This window comes from Oncorhynchus keta, chromosome 19 (genome assembly GCF_023373465.1).
Source record: "Oncorhynchus keta strain PuntledgeMale-10-30-2019 chromosome 19, Oket_V2, whole genome shotgun sequence".
Lineage (NCBI taxonomy): Eukaryota > Metazoa > Chordata > Actinopteri > Salmoniformes > Salmonidae > Oncorhynchus > Oncorhynchus keta.
In genome coordinates, this window is record NC_068439.1 from 41212868 (window position 1) to 41236411 (window position 23544).

General features: G+C 40.7%; 1 long non-coding RNA gene across 1 annotated transcript; it reads right to left on the reverse strand.

The window, feature by feature from the left end:
- Positions 1-10921: 10921 nt before the first annotated feature.
- LOC118397765 (uncharacterized) lies at positions 10922-15736 on the reverse strand. The gene is made up of 3 exons (XR_004828482.2): positions 15120-15736; positions 14840-14939; positions 10922-13159 (listed from the first exon to the last, which is right to left on the reverse strand). It is a non-coding gene; the product is annotated as an uncharacterized LOC118397765 (long non-coding RNA).
- Positions 15737-23544: the final 7808 nt, after the last annotated feature.

Genomic DNA, 23544 nt, shown 5'->3' on the forward strand with positions numbered 1-23544 from the left:
TGCAATTCTCAATAGTAATGATTTATGTTCACTACTTGGTACACTGATTTGATAGCATGTTTAGTCTATAAAAATAAATTCCATGAATCGATAGTTAACCTCTCTGTTTTCTTTTATTCTGTAATAGGGTATATTGTAACCATGTGTTCAATCAAAACGTATTTATGGTACAGTGTAAGTTACACAATACAATCAAATGCCTATTCGCAACTAAATGTCTCCTCGCAAACAGTGCAATGATATTAAGTTATATGTATTTGTATTGACATTAGGCTATAGCATAAAAATAGTTATATCGCACAGTCGTAGGCTATACTGCAAGTTATTGTTGTTTGTTTCTGAACTGGCCGCTTCTCAGCTAGCCTTTAGCTATTTTTCAGCATCACAAGTTAGTTCATTTCTTTAACATCATTGTGCGATCCTGGCGTTGTCCTTTCAGAACCATGAAGGGCGCTCCAATCGCTTAAAATAACACTCAATAACACTCAATAACACTCATGTTTTCTACACCTAATAGTCCTACTGATCACATTATTATTACTAATATAAGATTATCACTTCTCAAAATGGTGCAGGGTTCAGTAAAGTTAGATCAAAGCTGAGTAAATGTCATGCAAGATCCCATAATGATTCATTTGCATTTTAAATAACAGAACCGAATATATTACCATAGCATAGTAGGCCTATAACATTACTGTTACACCAAAAATACTTCTAATTTCTAGTGATGGTTAGCTGAAGCTGGATATTAACTTTTTTTCTCCTGTGCTAAAACTCAACAGAGCATGCCACAAGGCAGGATATATATACTGTAACGTTCGTCATCATCGTCTGAGGAGTATGAAGGATCGGAGGACCAATGCGCAGCGTGGTACGTGTTCATGATGAATTTATTAAACACAGAACACTAAAACAAAAATAGCAAAGAGAATGACACGAAACAAATCAGTCCTGTCTGGTGACATACACAAAGACAGAAAACAATCACCCACTAAACACAGGTGGGAAAAGGCTACCTAAGTATGATTCTCAATCAGAGACAACTAACGACACCTGCCTCAGATTGAGAACCATACCAGGCCAAACGCAAAACACAACATAGAAAAACGAACATAGACAACGCCATTAAACGGTCATTTACCACCTTCACAAGTGCTGTCTCAGTGCTATGATGGGGTCTAAAACCAGACTGAAACCTTTTGTCTTCAGGAAGGCAATGAGTTGCTGTGCAACAGCTTTTTCAAAAACAATTGAGAGGAATGGGAGATTCGATATAGGTCGATTCGTTTTTTTCTGGGTCATGGTTTGGCTTTTTCAAGAAAGGCTTTATTACTGCCACTTTTAGTGAGTTTGGCACACATCCGGTGGATAGAGAGCCGTTTATTATTTTCAACATATGAGGGCCAAGCACAGGAAGCAGCTCTTTCAGTAGTTCAGTTGGAATAGGGTCCAGTATGCAGCTTGAAGGTTTAGAGGCCATGACTATTTTCATCAATGTGTCAAAAGATATAGTACTAAAAAACTTGAGTGTCTCCCTTGATCCTAGGTCCTGGCAGAGTTGTGAAGACTCAGGACAACTGAACTTTGGAGGAATAAGCAGATTTAAAGAGTCTGTAATTTGCTTTCTAATAATCATGATCTTTCCTTCAAAGAATTTATCACTGCTGAAGTAAAAGCCATTCTCTCTTGGGGAATGCTGATTTTTAGTTAGCTTTAGGACAGTATCAAAAATAAATGTTGGATTGTTCTTATTTTCCTCAATTAAAGTTGGAAAAATAGGATGATCGAGCAGCAGAGGGCTCTTCGATACTGCACGGTACTGTCTTTCCAAGCTATTCGGAAGATGTCCAGTTTGGTGTGGCGCCATTTCCGTTCCAATTTTCTGGAAACTTGCTTCAGAGCTTGGGTATTTTCTGTATACCAGGGAGATAGTTTCTTATGACAAATGTTTTTTGTTTTTAGGGGTGCGACTGCATCTAGGGTATTGCACAAGGTTAAATTGAGTTCCTCAGTTTGGTGGTTAACTGATTTTTGTACTCTGACATCCTTGGATAGGCAGAGGGAGTGTGGAAGAGCATCTAGGAATCTTTGGGTTGTCTGATAATTTATATCACAACTTTTGATGATCCTTGGTTGGGGTCTGAGCAGATTATTTGATGCGATCACAAACGTAATAAAATGGTGGTCCGATAGTCCAGGATTATGAGGAAAAACATTAAGATTCACAACATTTATTCCACGGGACAAAACTAGGTCCAGAGTATGAATGTGGCAGTGAGTAGGTCCGGAGACAAGTTGGACAAAACCCACTGAGTTGTTGATGGCTCCGAAAGCCTTTTGTAGTGGGTCTGTGGACTTTTTCATGTGAATATTAAAGTCACCAAAAATGTCAATATTATCTGCCATGACTACAAGGTCCGATAGGAATTCAGGGAACTCAGTGAGGTACGCTGTATATGGCCCAGGAGGCCTGTAAACAGTAGCTATAAAAACTGATTGAGTAGGCTGCATAGATTTCATGACTAGAACTTCAAAAAACGAAAACGTCTGTTTTTTTTTGTAAATTGAAATTTGCTATCATAAATGTTAGCAACACCTCTGCCTTTGCGCGGGGGATATGGTCACTAGTGTAACCAGGAGGTGAGGCCTCATTTAAATCAGTAAATTCATCAGGCTTAAGCCATGTTTCAGTCAGGCCAATCACATCAAGATTATGATCAGTGATTAGTTCATTGACTATAACTGCCTTTGTAGTGAGGGATCTAACATTACTTTTAGCGATCAAATCCCTCTAGTGGGATCGATTTGACAACATCCGGTTAAATGGCAGAGCGCCAAATTCAAATTTAAATTACTATAAATATTTAACTTTCATAAAATCACAAGTGCAATACACCAAAATAAAGCCTAACTTCTTGTTAATCCAGCCACAGTGTCAGATTACAAAAAGGATTTACGGCAAAAGCAAACCATGCGATTATCTGTGGACAGCACCCCATCATACAAACACATGAAATCATATTTCAACCAAGCAGGTGTGACACGAAAGTCAGATATAACGATATAATTCATGCCTTACCTTTGAAGATCTTCTTCTGTTGGCACTCCAATATGTCCCTGAAACATCACAAATGGTCCTTTTGTTTGATAAACTCCTTTTTTATATCCCCAAAAAGTCAGTTTATTTGTCGCGTTTGATTCAGAAAAACACGGGTTCCAACTCGTCCAACATGACTACAAATGATCTAATAAATTACCTGTAAACTTTGTTCAAACATTTCAAACAACTTTCCTAATCCATCCTTAGGTATCCTAAAAGACGGAATAAACTGTGTTCAATAGCGGATAAAATCCACGTGGAGCTCGTGACGTGGAGCGCGCACCAAACAAGAGTACACTTGGCTCTACACTCGTTCTGAACAGCCATACTTCTTCATTTCTCAAAGGAAAAACATCAACCAATTTATAAAGACTGTTGACATCTAGTGGAAGCCATAGGAACTGCAACCATATGCCACAGAAATCTAGTTTCCCATAGAAAATCTATAGAAAATAGAGTGACCTCAAAGAAAATAATTCCTGGAGGGTTTCTCCTCGGGGTTTCACCTGTCAAATAAGTTCTGTTATACTCACAGACATGATTTGAACAGTTGTAGAAACTTTAGAGTGTTTTCTATCCAAATCTAGCTCATACTCTCATACTTCGCTCTTACTTCAAGCTAGCTGTTAAACTTTGCACCTACACTGCTGCCATCTTGTGGACACCATCGGAATTACAACCAGAGTGATGGCTAGAACTGGGACCTTTATGTTGCATTTCAAAGATGGTGGTAGAAAAAAAATGGTTGTTTTTTTCATTATATTTTCTTCTACCAGATCTATTGTGTTATAGTCTCCTACATTCAATTCACATTTCCACAAACTTCAAAGTATTTCCTTTCAAATGGTACCAAGAATATGCATATCCTAGCTTCTGGGCCTGAGTAGCAGGCAGTTTACTTTGGGAACGCTTTTCATCCGGACGTGAAAATTACTGCCCCCTATCCCAGAGAGGTTTTAAGTAGCCCTATTTTGAGATATGAGGTATCACAATATCTTTCAATAATAGCAGGAATGGAGGAGGTCTTTATTCCAGTGAGATTGTTAAGGCGAACACCGCCATGTTCAGTTTTGACCAACCTAGGTCGAGGCACAGACACGGTCACAATGGGGATAGATGAGCTGACTACACTGAGTGTGATTAGCATTGTGCATGATTAGCTTAGGCTTGTGTGCGGCTGCTCGGCCATGGAAACCCATTTCTTCAAAAGTTATTGTGCTGACTTTGCTTCCAGAGGCAGTTCGGAACTCAGTAGTGAGTGTTGCAACTGAGGGCAGATGTTTTGTACACGATATGCGCTTCAGCACTCGGCGGTCCTGTTCTGTGAGCTTGTGTGGCCTACCACTTCGTGGCTGAGCCATTGTTGCTCCTAGACTTTTCCAATGACACTTACAGTTGAACGGGGAAGCTGTAGCAGGACAGAAATTTGACGAACTGGCTTGTTGGAAAGGTGGCATCCTATGACGGTGCCACATTAGAAGTCACTGAGCTCTTCAGTAAGGCCATTCTACTGCCAATGTGTGTCTATGGATATTGCATGGCTGTGTGCTCAATTTTATACACCTGTCATCAACAGGTGTGGCTGAAATAGCCGAATCCACTAATTTAAAGGAGGTGTCCACATGCTTTTGTATATAGTATGTAGTGATTGCTTTGATATAAACAAAATACAAGAAAGGCTAATATACTGAACAAAAATATGAACGCAACATGTAAAGTATTTGTCCCATGTTTCATGAGCTGATATGAAAGATCACAGAAATGTTCTATATGCACAATTTCTCTCAGATTTTGTGCACAAATGTATTACACAGATGCACCTTGTGCTGGGGACAATAAAAGGTCACTCGTAAATGTACAGTTTTGTCACACAATGCCACAGATGTCTCAAGTTTTGAGGGAGCGTGCAATTGGCATGCTGGCTGCAGGAATGTCCACCAGAAGTGTGGATGTTCATTTCTCTTCCATAAGCCGCCTCCAACGTCATTTTTGAGAATTTGACAGTACATCCAACCGACCTCAAAACCACAGACTAAGTGTAAGCACTCCTGCCCAGGACCCCACATCTGGCTTCTTTACCTGCAGGGTCATTTTAGACCAGCCACCTGGACAGATGATGAAACTGAGGAGTATTTACATTTACATTTAAGTCATTTAGCAGACACTCTTATCCAGAGCGACTTACAAATTGGTGCATTCACCTTATGACATCCAGTAGAACAGTCACTTTACAATAGTGCATCTAAATCTTAAAGGGGGGTGAGAAGGATTACTTATCCTATCCTAGGTATTCCTTAAAGAGGTGGTGTTTCAGGTGTCTCCAGAAGGTGGTGATTGACTCCGCTGTCCTGGCGTCGTGAGGGAGTTTGTTCCACCATTGGGGGCCAGAGCAGCGAACAGTTTTGAATGGGCTGAGCGGGAACTGTACTTCCTCAGTGGTAGGGAGGCGAGCAGGCCAGAGGTGGATGAACGCAGTGCCCTTGTTTGGGTGTAGGGCCTGATCAGAGCCTGGAGGTACTGAGGTGCCGTTCCCCTCACAGCTCCGTAGGCAAGCACCATGGTCTTGTAGCAGATGCGAGCTTCAACTGGAAGCCAGTGGAGAGAGCGGAGGAGCGGGGTGACGTGAGAGAACTTGGGAAGGTTGAACACCAGACGGGCTGCGGCGTTCTGGATGAGTTGTAGGGGTTTAATGGCACAGGCAGGGAGCCCAGCCAACAGCGAGTTGCAGTAATCCAGACGGGAGATGACAAGTGCCTGGATTAGGACCTGCGCCGCTTCCTGTGTGAGGCAGGGTCGTACTCTGCGGATGTTGTAGAGCATGAACCTACAGGAACGGGCCACCGCCTTGATGTTAGTTGAGAACGACAGGGTGTTGTCCAGGATCACGCCAAGGTTCTTAGCGCTCTGGGAGGAGGACACAATGGAGTTGTCAACCGTGATGGCGAGATCATGGAACGGGCAGTCCTTCCCCGGGAGGAAGAGCAGCTCCGTCTTGCCGAGGTTCAGCTTGAGGTGGTGATCCGTCATCCACACTGATATGTCTGCCAGACATGCAGAGATGCGATTCGCCACCTGGTCATCAGAAGGGGAAAGGAGAAGATTAATTGTGTGTCGTCTGCATAGCAATGATAGGAGAGACCATGTGAGGTTATGACAGAGCCAAGTGACTTGGTGTATAGCGAGAATAGGAGAGGGCCTAGAACAGAGCCCTGGGGGACACCAGTGGTGAGAGCGCGTGGTGATGAGACAGATTCTCGCCACGCCACCTGGTAGGAGCGACCTGTCAGGTAGGACGCAATCCAAGCGTGGGCCGCGCCGGAGATGCCCAACTCAGAGAGGGTGGAGAGGAGGATCTGATGGTTCACAGTATCGAAGGCAGCCGATAGGTCTAGAAGGATGAGAGCAGAGGAGAGAGAGTTAGCTTTAGCGGTGCGGAGCGCCTCCGTGATACAGAGAAGAGCAGTCTCAGTTGAATGACTAGTCTTGAAACCTGACTGATTTGGATCAAGAAGGTCATTCAGAGAGAGATAGCGGGAGAGCTGGCCAAGTTTTGGAGAGAGAAAAAAGAAGGGATACTGGTCTGTAGTTGTTGACATCGGAGGGATTGAGTGTAGGTTTTTTCAGAAGGGGTGCAACTCTCGCTCTCTTGAAGATGGAAGGGACGTAGCCAGCGGTCAGGGATGAGTTGATGAGCGAGGTGAGGTAAGGGAGAAGGTCTCCGGAAATGGTCTGGAGAAGAGAGGAGGGGATAGGGTCAAGCGGGCAGGTTGTTGGGCGGCCGACCGTCACAAGACGCAAGATTTCATCTGGAGAGAGAGGGAGAAAGAGGTCAGAGCACAGGGTAGGGCAGTGTGAGCAGAACCAGCGGTGCCTTTTGACTTCGCAAACGAGGATCGGATGTCGTCGACCTTCTTTTCAAAATGGTTGACGAAGTCATCTGCAGAGAGGGAGGAGGGGGAGGGGGAGGAGGATTCAGGAGGAAGGAGAAGGTGGCAAAGAGCTTCCTAGGGTTAGAGGCAGATGCTTGGAAATTAGAGTGGTAGAAAATGGCTTTAGCAGCAGAGACAGCGGAGGAAAATGTAGAGAGGAGGGAGTGAAAGGATGCCAGGTCCGCAGGGAGGCGAGTTTTCCTCCATTTCCGCTCGGCTGCCCGGAGCCCTGTTCTGTGAGCTCGCAATGAGTCGTCGAGCCACGGGGCGGGAGGGGAGGACCGAGCCGGCCTGGAGGATAGGGGACATAGAGAGTCAAAGGATGCAGAAAGGGAGGAGAGGAGGGTTGAGGAGGCAGAATCAGGAGATAGGTTGGAGAAGGTTTGAGCAGAGGGAAGAGATGATAGGATGGAAGAGGAGAGAGTAGCGGGGGAGAGAGAGCGAAGGTTGGGACGGCGCGATACCATCCGAGTAGGGGCAGTGTGGGAGGTGTTAGATGAGAGCGAGAGGGAAAAGGATACAAGGTAGTGGTCGGAGACTTGGAGGGGAGTTGCAATGAGGTTAGTGGAAGAACATCATCTAGTAAAGATGAGGTCGAGCGTATTGCCTGCCTTGTGAGTAGGGGGAAGGTGAGAGGGTGAGGTCAAAAGAGGAGAGGAGTGGAAAGAAGGAGGTAGAGAGGAATGAGTCAAAGGTAGACGTGGGGAGGTTAAAGTCGCTCAGCACTGTGAGAGGTGAGCCGTCCTCAGGAAAGGAGCTTATCAAGGTATCAAGCTCATTGATGAACTCTCCGAGGGAACCTGGAGGGCGATAAATGATAAGGATGTTAAGCTTGAAAGGGCTGGTAACTGTGACAGCATGGAATTCAAAGGAGGCGATAGACAGATGGGTGAGGGGAGAAAGAGAGAATGACCACTTGGGAGAGATGAGGATCCCGGTGCCACCACCCCGCTGACCAGAAGCTCTCTGTAATAAAGCCCTTTCGTGGGGAAAAACTCATTCTGATTGGCTGGGCCAGCTCCCCTGTGGGTGGGCCTGGGCCTATGCCACCAATGGCTTCATGGCCTAATGAATTTATTTCAATTGACTGATTTCCTTAAATGAACTGTAAATGTTGTATGTTGCATTCATATTTTTTTGTTCAGTATAGTTTGTTAACACCATCTGCTCTACTTCGCTCATGAAACAATAATTCAAGACGATCTAAATGCATATTTCCACAAAACTGATTGGCATGCAGATGCAGTTTGGACATTTCACAGGTAAAACGTGAAGATTATCATTCATGATTGACAGTGATGATGGCCTATTTTGAAATGAGGTGAGCCTAACTTGGTGTTTGAGGGTATTCAAAATAGAACACTTTCTTGACAATATGTGTGGGCATAGGCAAACGTTGCAATTGGAAAATGCATTTTATCCATTTTATAGAATGATAGGCTATTCAATAGGTTACATATTTTGGTACAAACTTTTATTGAGGTAATGATGAGGTAATTTACAAGGTAATTGTTTTTTGTTGTTAATGTTAGCTGTTATGCTAACCAGGTGTAAACAATAAGAATAAGTTAGCCAGCATTAGCTAGCTTTGGTTAGCACATTTCACTCAATTCTACGACACTTTGAATGACTGGAGACATTAGTGGAATATTTTTTAACAAGACAACTCACAATGTATTACCTACTCAGCTGACACTGACAAACAGATCAATAAAACAATGACCTTGTCTTGAATGCATAGCTGTGGGAAGTAGGGGTGCTGAAGGTGCTGCAGCACCCCTGATATAAAAAAATACAAAACTAGATATTTGTTTAAATATATTGCTTAGTAGAACTGCATAAGTGTTGCTTTCCACTTTTTGGAGGACTGAGTTTTGAAATCAGTGGAATTAGAGTATGATAGCTAAGGAGATGGAGAAAACACCTGTCTCTGGATTAAATCTCCAAACTAAGAGCAACCATGGCATGCGAGACAGGGAGAAACATCCAACAATGACGTATACAGGTAAGATAGTCTAGCTAGTTACATTTTCAGATGTTACACATTTCTAATTTTGACATCAAGAATTTTCATTTCAAGTTAAAGTGTACTGTTAACTAGCTAGCTAAAGTTAGCTATCTGGCTCGCTACTTAACATTATGTGTATGATCTTATTATTCATATATCAGAGCCATTTGCTTGGCTAGTTATAGCCTAATGTTAGCTAGCTAACATTGAACCTGGTTGGTTAGCTACCTACAGATTCATGCAGGTTAGTATTGTCATGAGTTGGGATTATGGTTAATTGTTTAGCTACTCCACTATGCAATTATCCATTTCAATAGAATGTCACTGCAACAAATGTTGATAGACATAGCTGATAAATTCGCTCAGGCTATCTACTCCGATTTCAGATCAACGGTAAGATAGTCTAGCTAGCTACATTTTTCAGATATTACACATTTCTCATTTTGACAAAGTATTTTCATTTTAAGTTCAAGTGTACTGTTAGCTAGCAGGCTAATGATAGCTAGCTGGAGCTAAAGCTTAAGAGGGTGTGAATGATGCTAAATGGGTGTAGACAAAGAAGAGCTTTCTAGTAGGTACCAAAATATTCAAAGGCTATTTTCCAAATGTGAGGTTACAAGTTGATTAACTTTCAAAGCAGAATTACTTTCTCATTGTTCCTCAAATGCAGTGTATGATATACCATGTAGCTCTGTGTCTCTGCTTTTATCCTATGTAAAAAACACCATTTCAAATGTTGCTACATAAGACCGAATCAAGGCGGTCGATCACATATTCATGACATACTATACTGTTTTATTAGACCTACCATGCTGTTTTTATTTGGATAATTGTCCATTGTTATATGTTAGTATTTTTGCTAATACAGGCTTGTCTTATGTTACTTGGTCATAAGTCTGGGTGTACAGGTAAGAGCCCTTTGGGTGCTATCTCAGTATGTGACGTCCTGTTTTCACAATCTACAGAAATTTAGATGGGTGGAAACATGCAGGAAGGAACAGACAATGGTGGCAACGTCAACTATCTTAATCTGAACAGAGAGGAGAGAGACAACTCTGTTCGTTGGGCTTTCCTAACGATGCACTGTTGAGTGGTTGTTATTAATTGCTTTATTTTTGCTAATCCTAGAATAAAGTTGTTGTTTGAGGAATCTACAGTCTCTCTTACTATAGAATTTCTACCACAATTGCAACCATCTAATCTAGACCTACAACAAAGGGAGAGACAAATTGTACAATGTGACGTCAATCTAGCCTGGATGAGGACATTACTGTCTTAAAAAACTCTCCAGTGGCACTGAACCAATGATAGTTGGTTGAGAACTTCATTCATAAGAGGAGGGGAAATGTATGGACATTAATTAGGGATAGCCCCCTTTTGTTCAATTTTCGCCTAAAATGACATACCCAAATCTAACTGCCTGTAACTCAGGCCCTGAAGCAAGGACATGCATATTATTGGTACCATTTGAAAGGAAATACTTTGAAGTTTGTGGAAATGTGATTTGACTGTAGGAGAATATAACACAATAGATCTGGTAGAGGAAAATATAAAGAAAAAAACAACCAGTTTTTTTTCTACCACCATCTTTGAAATGCAACATAAAGGTCCCAGTTCTAGCCATCACTCTGGTTGTAATTCCGATGGTGTCTACAAGATGGCAGCAGTGTGGGTGCAAAGTTGAATGGATACCTTGAAGTAAGAGCGAAGTATGAGCGAACTACATGACATTAGTGTGAAGTCATCCAGGTACATTTAGGCAAATTGTGAAGGAGACATTTGCATTCATATAACATTTTTCTGCAAGAATATTGCCAAATCTGTATACTTGGACTTTGATTTAGCTTTTCCAGTATTAGTAGCCATATTATAAGTTCAACATTTGCAAAACAACCAGTTTTCATAACTTCATAACTCATTACTGAATATTCTTATCATTTTTGTCGAAAAGAAAAAGGCATGCTGTCGCACAACGTTAGTAGCTACATTTTACGACAGATATTGGGTTTCCGGATACTCCCATAAAGCCCAGCTCATTGGCTATCTAGCTAACTTTGTTTGACCCCGATTGGTGCTTATTTGACAAAAATACAGTCGATCAAATGAAGACCGGCCGCGTCATCGGCGTGCCATGAAGGCATTGCTCTCTGACCAAATTTGGAGTCCTATAGGATATACTAAACCCCTAATGATATAGCGAAGTCTGGTTACGTTCTAGGATCTCTGAGGAATTCATACGAATGTGATTTGACTGGTTGAAACAACGTTTAGGGTTAGAATTTTACAGATTAATTTCTTTGCAAATTGAGTGGAAATAAAAAATCGATCATGCATGCTATATGGACCCTTTTAGGATATGAAAAATGATTTTATCTAACAAAACAACACTTCATGTTGCCTTTGGGACCCTTTGGATGATAAATCAGAGCAACATTTCAGAATGAAAGTACAAATTTCACCTTCAGAGGGGAATTTATAAAACCTATCGTGGTGACAAAGTTATTTGTTGTTAGGAGCTCTCCTTAAACAATAGCATGGCATTTTTCTGCAGTAATAGCTACTGTAAATTGGACAGTGCAGTAATAATAACAAGAATTTAAGCTTTCAGCCGATATAAGACACTTAAAGACACCTAAAATGTTACGACATTTGCTGTTTTTCTAAAATCTGCGATTGTGACAAGGCACTGCGAGATTTACAACTGTCCTGTTAATGGGACAGTCAACAACAGTCAACAACCCTTAATATACAGTGGGGCAAAAAAAGTATTTAGTCAGCCACCAATTGTGCAAGTTCTCCCACTTAAAAAGATGAGAGGCCTGTAATTTTCATCATAGGTACACTTCAACTATGACAGACAAAATGAGAAAAAAAATCCAGAAAATCACATTGTAGGATTTTTCATGAATTTATTTGCAAATTATGGTGGAAAATAAGTATTATTGTCTACTGGTATCATTTTTAAATTGAGAACGTATAGCTCTACAATATCAAGTCAAGCTATTCTCTGCTTCAGATGCACAATGTCAAGTCGTGCATTGCAAATGCTAATAAAGCTAATGCCATCATACTGTAGGTGTTGCAGCCATAGTATGCAGAGAGAGAGTGACAATCAAACAAAAACTAATTGGAGAGCTTACAACTGAACAAAACTGTAATGTTCCTTCGAGAGTACAACACAGAATCACAGACAAATTAGATACACATTCACTTTCCCTCTTGATTAGAGGATTGTGATCTGTGATTAATCAACATTGACACTAATTCATCTTGAATAATTGTTTCAAGTTAACAATTAAAAAAAGTTTAAACACTTCACTTCAAAGACTCGACACTTTAACAAGTAAGTAAGTTAAGTCATATGTAAAGGTTAGCCATCTTAGTAACAAGTAGGCTATAACTACTAAGGCATAATTTCAGGTGAACAAAAAAAAAGTCCTCGCTCCACTGTTCCTTGGTCTACTTGGTGAGCAGACTTCTATTCCAGCCCAGCAATAGACACTTTAATTATTAACTAATTAGGTTTGATATACGTTGAATAAGGTGCGTTAGTGCTGGGCTGGAACAGAAGCCTGCACACCCAGCAGGGTTGGCCTGCTCCAGTTGTAATAGGTTTATCCATTGTGTGTGACTTTTAAACTGTATTTCTGTTGACAACATTTGCTAACAGACACGGAGTGTACAAAACATTAGGAACAACTGCTCTTTCCATGACATAGACTGACCAAGTGAATCCAGGTGAATGCTATGATACCTTGTTGATGTAACTTAAATGCATTTCGAACAGTGTAGATGAAAGGGAGAATACAGGTTAAAGAATGATTTTTATACCTTGAGACAATTGAGACATGGATTGTGTACTGTATGTGTGCCATTCAGAGGGTGAATGGGCAAGACAAAAGATTTAAGTGCCCTTGAACAGAGTGTGGTAGTAGGTGACAGGCGTACAACTGTGAGAAGCATTGGAGTCAACATGGGCCAGTATCCCTGTTGAATGCTTTCGAATGTGTTCCTAATGTTTTGTACACTCAGTGTATAACCCATGGTATACAAAGATGTACTCTTATTCTCTTGGGACGTTCATTGGGACCTCTTCATCTGCATACAGGGTTTCACAGATCTCTGTATATGAATACAAAAAACATCACAAAGAAACAGGTTTTGTTATACTAAAATTGCACTGAATATTATCTTTCTCTATCTCTCTATCCTCATAGTTTCTCTCGCTAGGTGCTGGAACTGGATCAACATTTCATAATGTCCTCCTACAAAGGTACCTGCCCTATCTATATTAGTCTACTCTCTCCATTCTCTGACAGCTGGAGCTACTAATCCTTTCACCCTCTTCCATGGCTTTTAGCTAGCTAGCTACAAATGCAATTGCAAGCTTTTTAAAATGATAAATACATCAATATAGATAGCTAGCTGATATGAAGTTAGCTAGATGGTGATATTTAATTCACTTAGATAGCTATACAGTATGTAAAGTTGCCTAATTACATTACGTTAGCAGCTCATTTGAGTTAGCCTGCACACTAAGTTACTGTAACAAGCTTTAAAGTTCTATGTGTTTATCTGTTATCGTTATTGGGATATCTGGAAACTGGTTAACTGGAAATTTATCCAAGGTACTTTCTTGTTTGGGAAGAACTCTGCGTACTAATTTGATGTTAGCCGTGTACTAATCATGAATGGCTTGACTGATTGGGTAAATCTGAAACATTTTTGACTTTTAAAAACTTTTTAAAGTGTAAATGTGTATACTGTATGTGATGGCTGGATGACTTTGCAAATTTTCACATAAAAGGACACAAATCTAACTGCCTGGAGCTCAGGACCTGAAGCAAGGATATACATATTCTTGATACCATTTGAAAGGAAACACTTTGAAGTTTGTGGAAATGTTAAATTAACGAAGGAGAATATTACACATTAGATCTGGTAAAAGATAATACAAAGAAAAATGTTTTGTACCATCATTTTTGACAATTTAGATTTTGGCCACTAGATGGCAGCAGTGTATGTGCAAAGTTTTAGACTGATCCAATGAACCATTGCATTTCTGTTCAAATGTTGTATCAAGACTGCCAAAATGTGCCTAATTGGTTTATTAATACATTTAAGTTCATAGCTGTGGACTCTCCTCTAACAGTAGCATGGCATTATTTCACTGGAGTAGCTACTGTAAATTGGACATTGCAGTTCAATTAACAAGATTTTAAGATTTATGACAATATCAGATATGTCTATGTCCTGCAAAATGTTATTGCTAGTTACAACCTCATGCTAATCATATTAGCCTACGTTAGCTCAACTGTCCCGTGGGGGACCCACCGATCCTGTAGGGGTTTTAAAATAATTCAATAAATGTTTAAAAGTTCTACAAAATCCTCTGCTGTCTTCTGTGTTCTTTGGTACTGTCTGTCAGTGTCATGGAATTTTCTCCACCCCTAAACAATCCTTTCCTCAGAGCGGCTTTTTTTCTACTTAGCAGGACAAACAGGTTTTCCTTGTTCTCCTCCCCGGTTCCCGCTCAAACCAATTAAAAAACTGAAAACATTGTCAAAACATTGTCATATCAGCCCTTTACTTTTCTATAAGATGTCTGTGTAGTCCACAGCAAGTAATCTGGCACAGTGACATCATACCAAGATGATGGTTGTTGTTGCCAGGTAGCAAACAGGCACATGACACTGTAGTCATCATTTTGACCTTCTCCTGACTGTGACACATAGCTAGCAAATTTGAAGTATCTTGGCCAGGTCACAGTTGTAAATGAGAACTTGTTCTCAACTAGCCTACCTGGTTAATAAAAAATACAAAAAAAGCGGTGGATGGTGTGCGTGCCTCCTAAGTTGTTTTGGGTCGGCCTCTGGAATCAGTTTCATTGACCTGGGTTGTCCTAGATGTAAAAAATAATGTAATGGTAATTTCTCTGGCATTTTCACCTCACCTGCAAATTCTTTGTAAACAATATTTAACTTTTTCACTGTCTGTATTTCACCTGTTATAATTTGTGCAAATAGAGTTAGAATCTATATAGCAGGTTGAAGTGATACAGTCTACTGTGTGCTCAACCCACCTCTGTTCTCTCTCCATCTCTTCTGTCACTTTTTCTGTCTTGTACCTGTGGCTGTCTCGGGTTCTTGTTTGTTACTGTCTATCCTCTTCAGTTATAGCCTGTTCTGTTCTTCTGATGTCTCTCTCAATCATATAATATTATTCTGTTGCTATTTCTCTGTCTTGTCTGGTGCCTCTCTCTATCATTTATTCTTATGTTGCTGTTTCTGTCTTGTCTGATGTGACTCTTTAGTTTTACAATCCAAAACGTTCAAGTGGATACTGGGTAGCTTAACTTATTTTTGGCCTGTGTCTGTGTTACGTAAATCATCCTCTTCCCTACCAGTCGCCCCTGGCTGCTGTTCTAAGTGCTCCACTTGTCTGCTGTTCTTATCTGTCCACCTCCTTGGCTCATCTGCAAGGAAGCAAGGTAGTTGTATAACATGTCATTAGTTAGTTTTAAAGGATAACTGCACTTCCTGATTTGACCTCGTTTTAAATTTGGTTCAATAAGAAATGCTAGCAGCCATGACTGAACTCAAACGTGAGTTGGTTTTGGGGTGGTTTACTGTGGGTGTCTCATATGTGTGTTCGCAGGTGGGAAGAGTTAGCCAAATTATTTTGCCAATAGCTTCAGCCGGCTGCTGTGCGACCTGACTTTGGATATCTCCGGGGCTGGTTAGGGACCGTCAATAAATTGCATAATGTAAATGGTACAATATTTTCATGTTGCAATTTTTGAGTTGTCTCATAAAATCTTTTCAATATTTGTATATGTATTTCTACTATTTATAGTTTACCACAGGCATTACAATCGGGTTGCATGCAGCTGCACTCTGAATTGACTACTTGCGTGCTGCCAGCTGGCAGGTAACCTAGCGGTTCAGAATGTTGGGCCAGTAACCGAAAGGTTAATCTGTCAATATGCACTTGAGCAAGGTAATTAACCCTAATATCTCCTATAAGTTGCTCTGGATAGGAGTGTCTACTAAATGACAAAAAAAGTTTTGTACGAGACTGACTTTATGACCAAAATGATCCTATTTATTGTAGTCAATTTTGACAGTAGAATAAATGTTTCTGACTATATGATGGCATATACGCGGTTTTCTAAATGAGAAGTTGCTTTTTAGGAGCATTTGCTCTTTAAAGTTACTGTATACTGACACGACCGGGGCAACTCAACTATAAAGAAAAATTCAAGTGTCCGCATAACAGAGCAATATAAATCTAAACATGATAGATAAGAAGCTACATAGCCCCTAGGCTATATGAACATAAAGACATGAGCCAAAAAAAAACACACAAAAAAACTGTGGAATGGAATAAATTAGAAGACTGATTAATTTAATTTGGTCAGTACTTCCAGCTAATGTGAGATTTCTAGATTACTTAACATTTGGGGAGACCATCTAAAAGCCTATGTATTTTTCTTCTTTTCCCCTCTCTTTCTGGCTACCCCCCCTTCCCTTCTAAGTTCAAGTTCAAGCTTGTTTATTTGTCATATACACATGATATACATGGAGTACACAGTGCAATAAAATGGCTACTTGTAGGTTAACCTGTCGACAGTGCAACAACAATAGAAAAAGTAAGTAGGTTGGTGAATAAAGATTAATACAGCACCCCTACCTGCGGGAAGTAAGGGTGCTGAGGGTGCTGCTGCACCCCCTGATAAAAATGTTGAATAATAATATTTTAAAAAATACAGTGCCTTTGGAAAGTATTCAGACCCCTTGACTTTTTCCACATTTTGTTACGTTACATCCTTATTCTAAAATTGATTAAATATTTTTTTCCCCTCATCAATCTACACACAATACCCCATAATGACAAAGCAAAAACAGGTTTTTAGAAATGTTTGCTAATCTATTAAAAAGAAAAACGGAAAGATCACATTTACATAAGTATTCAGACCCTTTGCTCAGTACTTTGTTGAAGTTATTACACAAGGACCCTCGATGTCAATCTTAAATGAATCATCCTTTATTTGCCAGCATTCTGGAGAGGTTCCAACCAATTCAATGCACCATAGTACACATGTCAATCAGGTGCTTTCCCTGGGCAGGCCCAGCAGTTGTCTTATATATGACTATACACAGACAAGTTATATTTGCATGATTTAGCATAATTCATTAATCATAACCGTTTTGTTTCATTCATGTGACCGACCAGCACTGGTTCATAACATGTGACAGACCAATATCTCACAAGGCTTCTCCTCTCTAAACTGAGACCTTGAATCTGAGATATCTTTTGTTTATTCTAAAAACAAGGTCTGGGCGTACTGCCAAATTTCAGATACTGATAAGTAAGGGTTCGTTAAATCAGTCACTTGCATGAACACAGAAATTGGTTATTAGAACAGCACATGAATAGAACACAAAAATCAGTTAACAGAAAAGCACAAATATTAAAAGTCCCATTATACACCTTTGGCAGTGATTACAGCACAAAATATTATTGGGTATGACGTTACAAGCTTGGCACACCTGGAAGCTTCTCCCATCTCCACAGAGGAACTCTAGAGTTCGGATTCTTGGTCACCTCCCTGATCAAGAGCCTTCTCTCCTGATTGCTCAGTTTGGCCTGGCAGCCAGCTCTAGGAAGAGTCTTGGTAGTTCCAAACTTCCTCCATTTAAGAATGATGGAGGTCCTCCTGAGTGGCGCAAGGCACTGCATCGCAGTGCTAGAGGTATCACTACAGATCCAGGTTCAATCCCGAGCTGTGATGCAGCCAGCCGCAACTGGGAGACCCATGAGGTGGCGTACAATTGGCTCAGCGTCGTCCGAGATAGGGGAGGGTTTGGCCGGCTGGATGTCCTTGTCCCATCACACTCTAGCGACACCTTGTGTCGGGCCCGGGCACATGCACGCTGATTTCGCCAGCTGTATGGTGTTTCCTCTGACATATTGGTGCGGCTGGCTTCCGGGTTAAGCGGGCAGTGTGTCAAGAAGCAGTGCGGCTTGGCAGGGTCGTGGTTCGGAGGATGGATGGCTCTCGACCTTCGCCTCTCCCGAGTCCATACGGGTGGTTGCAGTGATGGGAAAAGACTGTAACTACCAACTGGGGAGAAAAAAGGGTAAAAAATTACAAAAAATAAAACATGTTAATAGGGATAGGCGTCGCTCTAGCGGTGAAACTGGAGGGCGCAAAATTCAAATAAATAATCATAAAATGTATGGATATTTTAGGTACGTATAAGTGTCTTATATCAGCTGAAAGCTTAAATTCTTGTTATTCTAACGGCACTGTCTGATTTACAGTAGCTATTACAGCTAAAACATGCCATGTGATTGTTTGAGGACGGCGCCCCACATCAAAATATTTTTACACCGGCACAGGTTTCATACATTCACAAATAACGATACAATATTCACTAACTTTTTGAAAATCTTCCTCTGATTTATCATCCAAAGGGTCCCAGCTATAACATGTAGTGTCGTTTTGTCAGATAAAATCCTTCTTTCATATCCCAAAAAGTCAGTTTAGTTGGCACCATCGATTTGAGTAATCCACACGTTCAACATGCAGAAAAAATAATTCGAAAATCTACCCCTGAACTTTGTTTCAACAAGTCGAAATATATTTCTATTCACTCCTCAGATACCCTATAATGTAATCAAACTTGAATATTTCTTACGGAAAGCAGCTACTTGTGTTGGTTATTCAGACCTCATCCGCAGTGTTCATGCAAACACCCAGCAGGCCCACACTACATTTGTTGCATGTCAGGGATACAAGTCCAAACTTTGAGGCGGACTCGGCTGAAACACACAACGTTGGGTGGTGTTAGACAATTAGATAACATGGCTTCACAGACAATGAATGCCCATTGTTTTGTCACTAAGTAATTCATTGTTGGGGGTAGAGAGAGAGTGAGAGGAAACATGACGCACATTCATTACGTCACTCTATTCTGTTCTATACTGTTATTGTGCATTATATGAATTCTATGCCAACACCAAAGCAATAGTCATCACCAAAACCTGCTGTGGTTGAACTGAAGGCCACACACAGTTTTGATGTATGTCCATAGACATCTGAAGACCACAGACCACACCCTTGTTTGGTGTGCTATTCAATGAATGAGGAAAATCACTGAAATGGCATGCCATTACAACATAGACACTGCATTGATCATACAAATCCCTCTCTCATCATTTAAAACTCATCTCTCTAGTCTCCATTATTCTCTGTTGGTCTCTACAAGTGTTATGCAGTAATCTCCGATTTCTTTGAAAAATCCCCTAGCGGTGCAAGCAAAATAATGGGGAAAGTGGTCTCTACCTTCTACATTCCACACCCACTCCCCTGCTCTCTCCATGCTGTAGAATACACCACTAGCCGATGATTTCCTTTTCCACCAGCATCGCTACGTGCTTAAAAAATGTTTTGCCTGGAGATGCTGGATATTGCTACATTACCAGCCAACAAACTCAGTAAATACTTTATGGATGAAACGACAACCATGGATAAGTCGAAAAAGAAACAATAAAAAAATGAACTGACCCTTCAAACTGAATGGCATTGACACTTTAACTCACATGATGAAACCTATGGCGGAGGATTGTTGGATTAACAACCCTTTAGCTAAATTGGCCCTTCCCTAAAATGATAACCATTGAAATCAAATATTGTCCAAGCAAACTGCATCCTCAGTTTTGTTTGTGAGTGAGTGGCATTGATTATCGATTAGACTCACCCGGCATAAAAGATGCAGCAACTGCAAGGATTCTGAAAATGATTTTGTTCATCTTGACAAAAGTGATGAATTGAGTTTTGATCCCAGAAAGAATTATTTTCAAAAGTCTAGTGTACTTAAAGTTGGCAGTGACAACAGAGTGGTGAAGCATGAGTTGTAGACCTGGGATTATATTCCGTCAGAGTTGGGTTGGTATGGGGGGCAAAGGGAGGGGATCAAAGGGGGGAGGGGGTGGAGGGTTCTGTCAAGTACACCATAGAACAGGTATTCCCAAACTGGGGTTCCCCCTGGGGTACGTGCAATGCCGTCAGGGGTACGCCAAATAAAAATGTGATTCACATTTAAGGGACTGTGAGGGGATGTTAGGTAGAGAGGAGAGGAGCAGGACAGCCTTTTTACAAGGCTATCACTGCAGTATTATTCCCAATGATTCCTCTTTAGATCTTGGAGTACCAGTAAAAGCAAGACTAGGCATACAATAGCTTGTCGTACACTTATTTCAAGATTTTTTTTTTCTACTACTAGTCTATCGAGGAGAGATTTCAGTTTGCTCTTGCTTGCTGAATGTAAAATACAGAAACCCGAAAGAACTGGCTGTGAGTTTGAAAGGAGAGAAAGAGAGCATGCGATGGTGTGATCAAAATACACCATGTGAGTAGCCAACTAATGTACCTTTCTGGACCTTGTAAACTGTCGAATAGACCCATACAGTGCCTTGCGAAAGTATTCGGCCCCCTTGAACTTTGCGACCTTTTGCCACATTTCAGGCTTCAAACATAAAGATATAAAACTGTATTTTTTTGTGAAGAATCAACAACAAGTGGGACACAATCATGAAGTGGAACGACATTTATTGGATATTTCAAACTTTTTTAACAAATCAAAAACTGATTCGTCGTTCCACTTCATGATTGTGTCCCACTTGTTGTTGATTCTTCACAAAAAATACAGTTTTATATCTTTATGTTTGAAGCCTGAAATGTGGCAAAAGGTCGCAAAGTTCAAGGGGGCCGAATACTTTCGCAAGGCACTGTAACTGATCCAAATGGTTGCATAATCAGGCCTAGGCAGTATGCAGTTATTTCGGCATGAAGCATTCAAAACAGGACGTTTGAACGGTTATTCAAGTTAGCTTACAACACTGCAGTTTACAGCCATAGCCATTCACTGAGTAGGTCTACTCTCTTGAAAACAATAACACATTCTTGCACCGTGTTGTTGTAGCCTATAGAAAGAATCATGTTTAAAAACGTAGGCCTAATCAGTAGTGGAGCTTTGTGTGCCCAATGTCCTGGGGACTGCAGAGCGCAGCCTGTAGGAAGGCACAGATCTGCCATTTCATCATCTGTTAGCCAGAAGAAAAAGATTGCTTGCACAACAAAAAAAATTGAATAGTTTGTTGTTGAATTTCTACATTTAATTTAAATAAGAGTTTCTATATTATATTTTTCATTGGGCTATATGTAGTCTGCATTGAAGTAGGCCTATTACTTTCAGTTGTTGCTATGACAATGAACACACCCTGAAGCACTGAATGGTCTGTGTTAACACCTTATTCATAGGCCTACAGCGTGCAGTAGCATGCTTTGATCAGTTAATTATAGGTTTAGGCTACTGTAGAACAATAAACTTTCCTCAAGTGTGGATGCTCGCCAACATTTTATAGTTATGTGTAATTTATCGGTGGTGTGGACGGTCCTTAATGCTTAAATGGGCATATGCTGCCCTCTAGCAGATGAATATGATATGAACTACAGCAGTGGTTCTCAACCGCGTGTTGATTTGATAGAAATCACGACTGCAACATTGATAGCATACTAAAAAGGGATTTCATATTCCAGCTATTTAAATTATCATTTGAAGGGGGAGGGTTAGATGTTTTTTTTTCAATTGCTCGGTGAGGGCCAGGTAAAAATGTATATTACTCAGGGAGGGCCATGCATTTTCATTTCAAAGAGGTCCAATTAAATCCAGGTATCCCTCAATATAATTAACGTTTACTCCCTGACTATAAGATTTCACCTTCATTCAGGAAAACATACTAACAGTGGTGGGAGCAGACATTTTGACCTTTAGAAAATATGCATATTGTCTCTAACACTAAACATGCAAATATGTATTTGACAGTATGTTTGTATGTTTAGTGGAGCACCAACCTGTGCAGTCCAACTCAGTCTCACTGTGGCCCTTGGCTCCATTTGGAGCACCTTTGCCCCTAGACAAACCCTTCACAATAAGGACACCTCCTCCATAGGTTTCCATTGAAGGGGGTTGTTGTAGGTTGTAGTTCTTAAATACACAATGTACTGAAACTGGTTTTATTCTGTGAAAGACTGCAATGTTTATTAAGGCTAGTTTCACTAAGCTTTAGTTCCAAGTACCAACTCAAACTGGTTGCACCTCTAGGGCTTAGACTAAACAACATCGGTATGAACAGTTAACCAATGTCACTGTATTTACATTGGGAACATGTCAGAGTGACTAAGCACTTTTTAATGGCATAACTTCTTCTCAACCATGTCACTATCCTTTATCTTCATATCTAATGAGTTGTTGAGTATTTTACACTCTGTACTTTTTTTTATAAAGATAAACTTTCTATGTATTCTATGTACAATAAATAAACATACCACATATGACACTTTAAAAAAATACCTACTACTACGAGACACTACATTATGTGTGTGTGTGAAATGGTTGAACACCAGCAGCTTCTCATGCTGCCAGACAGACTTGTGTAACAGGGCTTGCTCAGTCCATGTCTCTGTAACTGTAGCTCTCAGTGCCGCCCTGCTTGCCTGGTGAAATCAGACTGGAAAATAGGAAATAGGCATATCTGATATGGGCAGAAAGATAACATTCTTCTTAATCTAACTGCACTATCCAATTTACAGTAGCTATTAGAGTGAAATAATACAATGCTATTGTTTGAGGAGAGTGCAGAGTTATGAACTTGAAAATGTATTAATAAACCAATTAGGCACATTTGGGCAGACTTTTGTATTTATTTATTTATTTCACCTATATTTAACCAGGTAGGCTAGTTTTGAACAAGTTCTCATTTGCAACTGCGACCTCTCCAAGATAAAGCAAAGCAGTTCGACACATACAACACAGAGTTACACATGGAATAAACAAACATACAGTCAATAATACAGTAGAAAAGTCTATATACAGTATGTGCAAATGAGGTAGGATAAGGGAGGTAAGGAAATAAATAGGCCATGGTGGCAAAGTAATTACAATATAGCAATTAAACACTGGAATGGTAGATGTGCAGAAGATGTATGTGCAAGTAGAGATACTGGGGTGCAAAGGAGCAAGATAAATAAATAAATACAGTATGGGGATGAGGTAGTTGGATGGGCTATTTACAGATGGGCTATGTACAGGTACAGTGATCTGTGAGCTGCTCTAACAGCAGGTGCTTAAAGCTAGTGAGGGAGATATGAGCCTCCAGCTTCAGTGATTTTTGCAGTTCGTTCCAGTCATTGGCAGTAGAGAACTGGAAAGAAAGGCGGCTAAAGGAAGAATTGGCTTTGGGGGTGACCAGTGAGATATACCTGCTGGTGCGCGTGCTAAGGGTGGGTGCTGTTATGGTGACCAGTGAGCTGAGATAAGGTGGGGCTTTACCTAGCAGAGACTTGTAGATGACCTGGAGCCAGTGGGTTTGGCGGTGAGTATGAAACCAGGGCCAGCCAATGAGAGCGTACAGGGGCTTTGGTGATAAAATGGATGGCA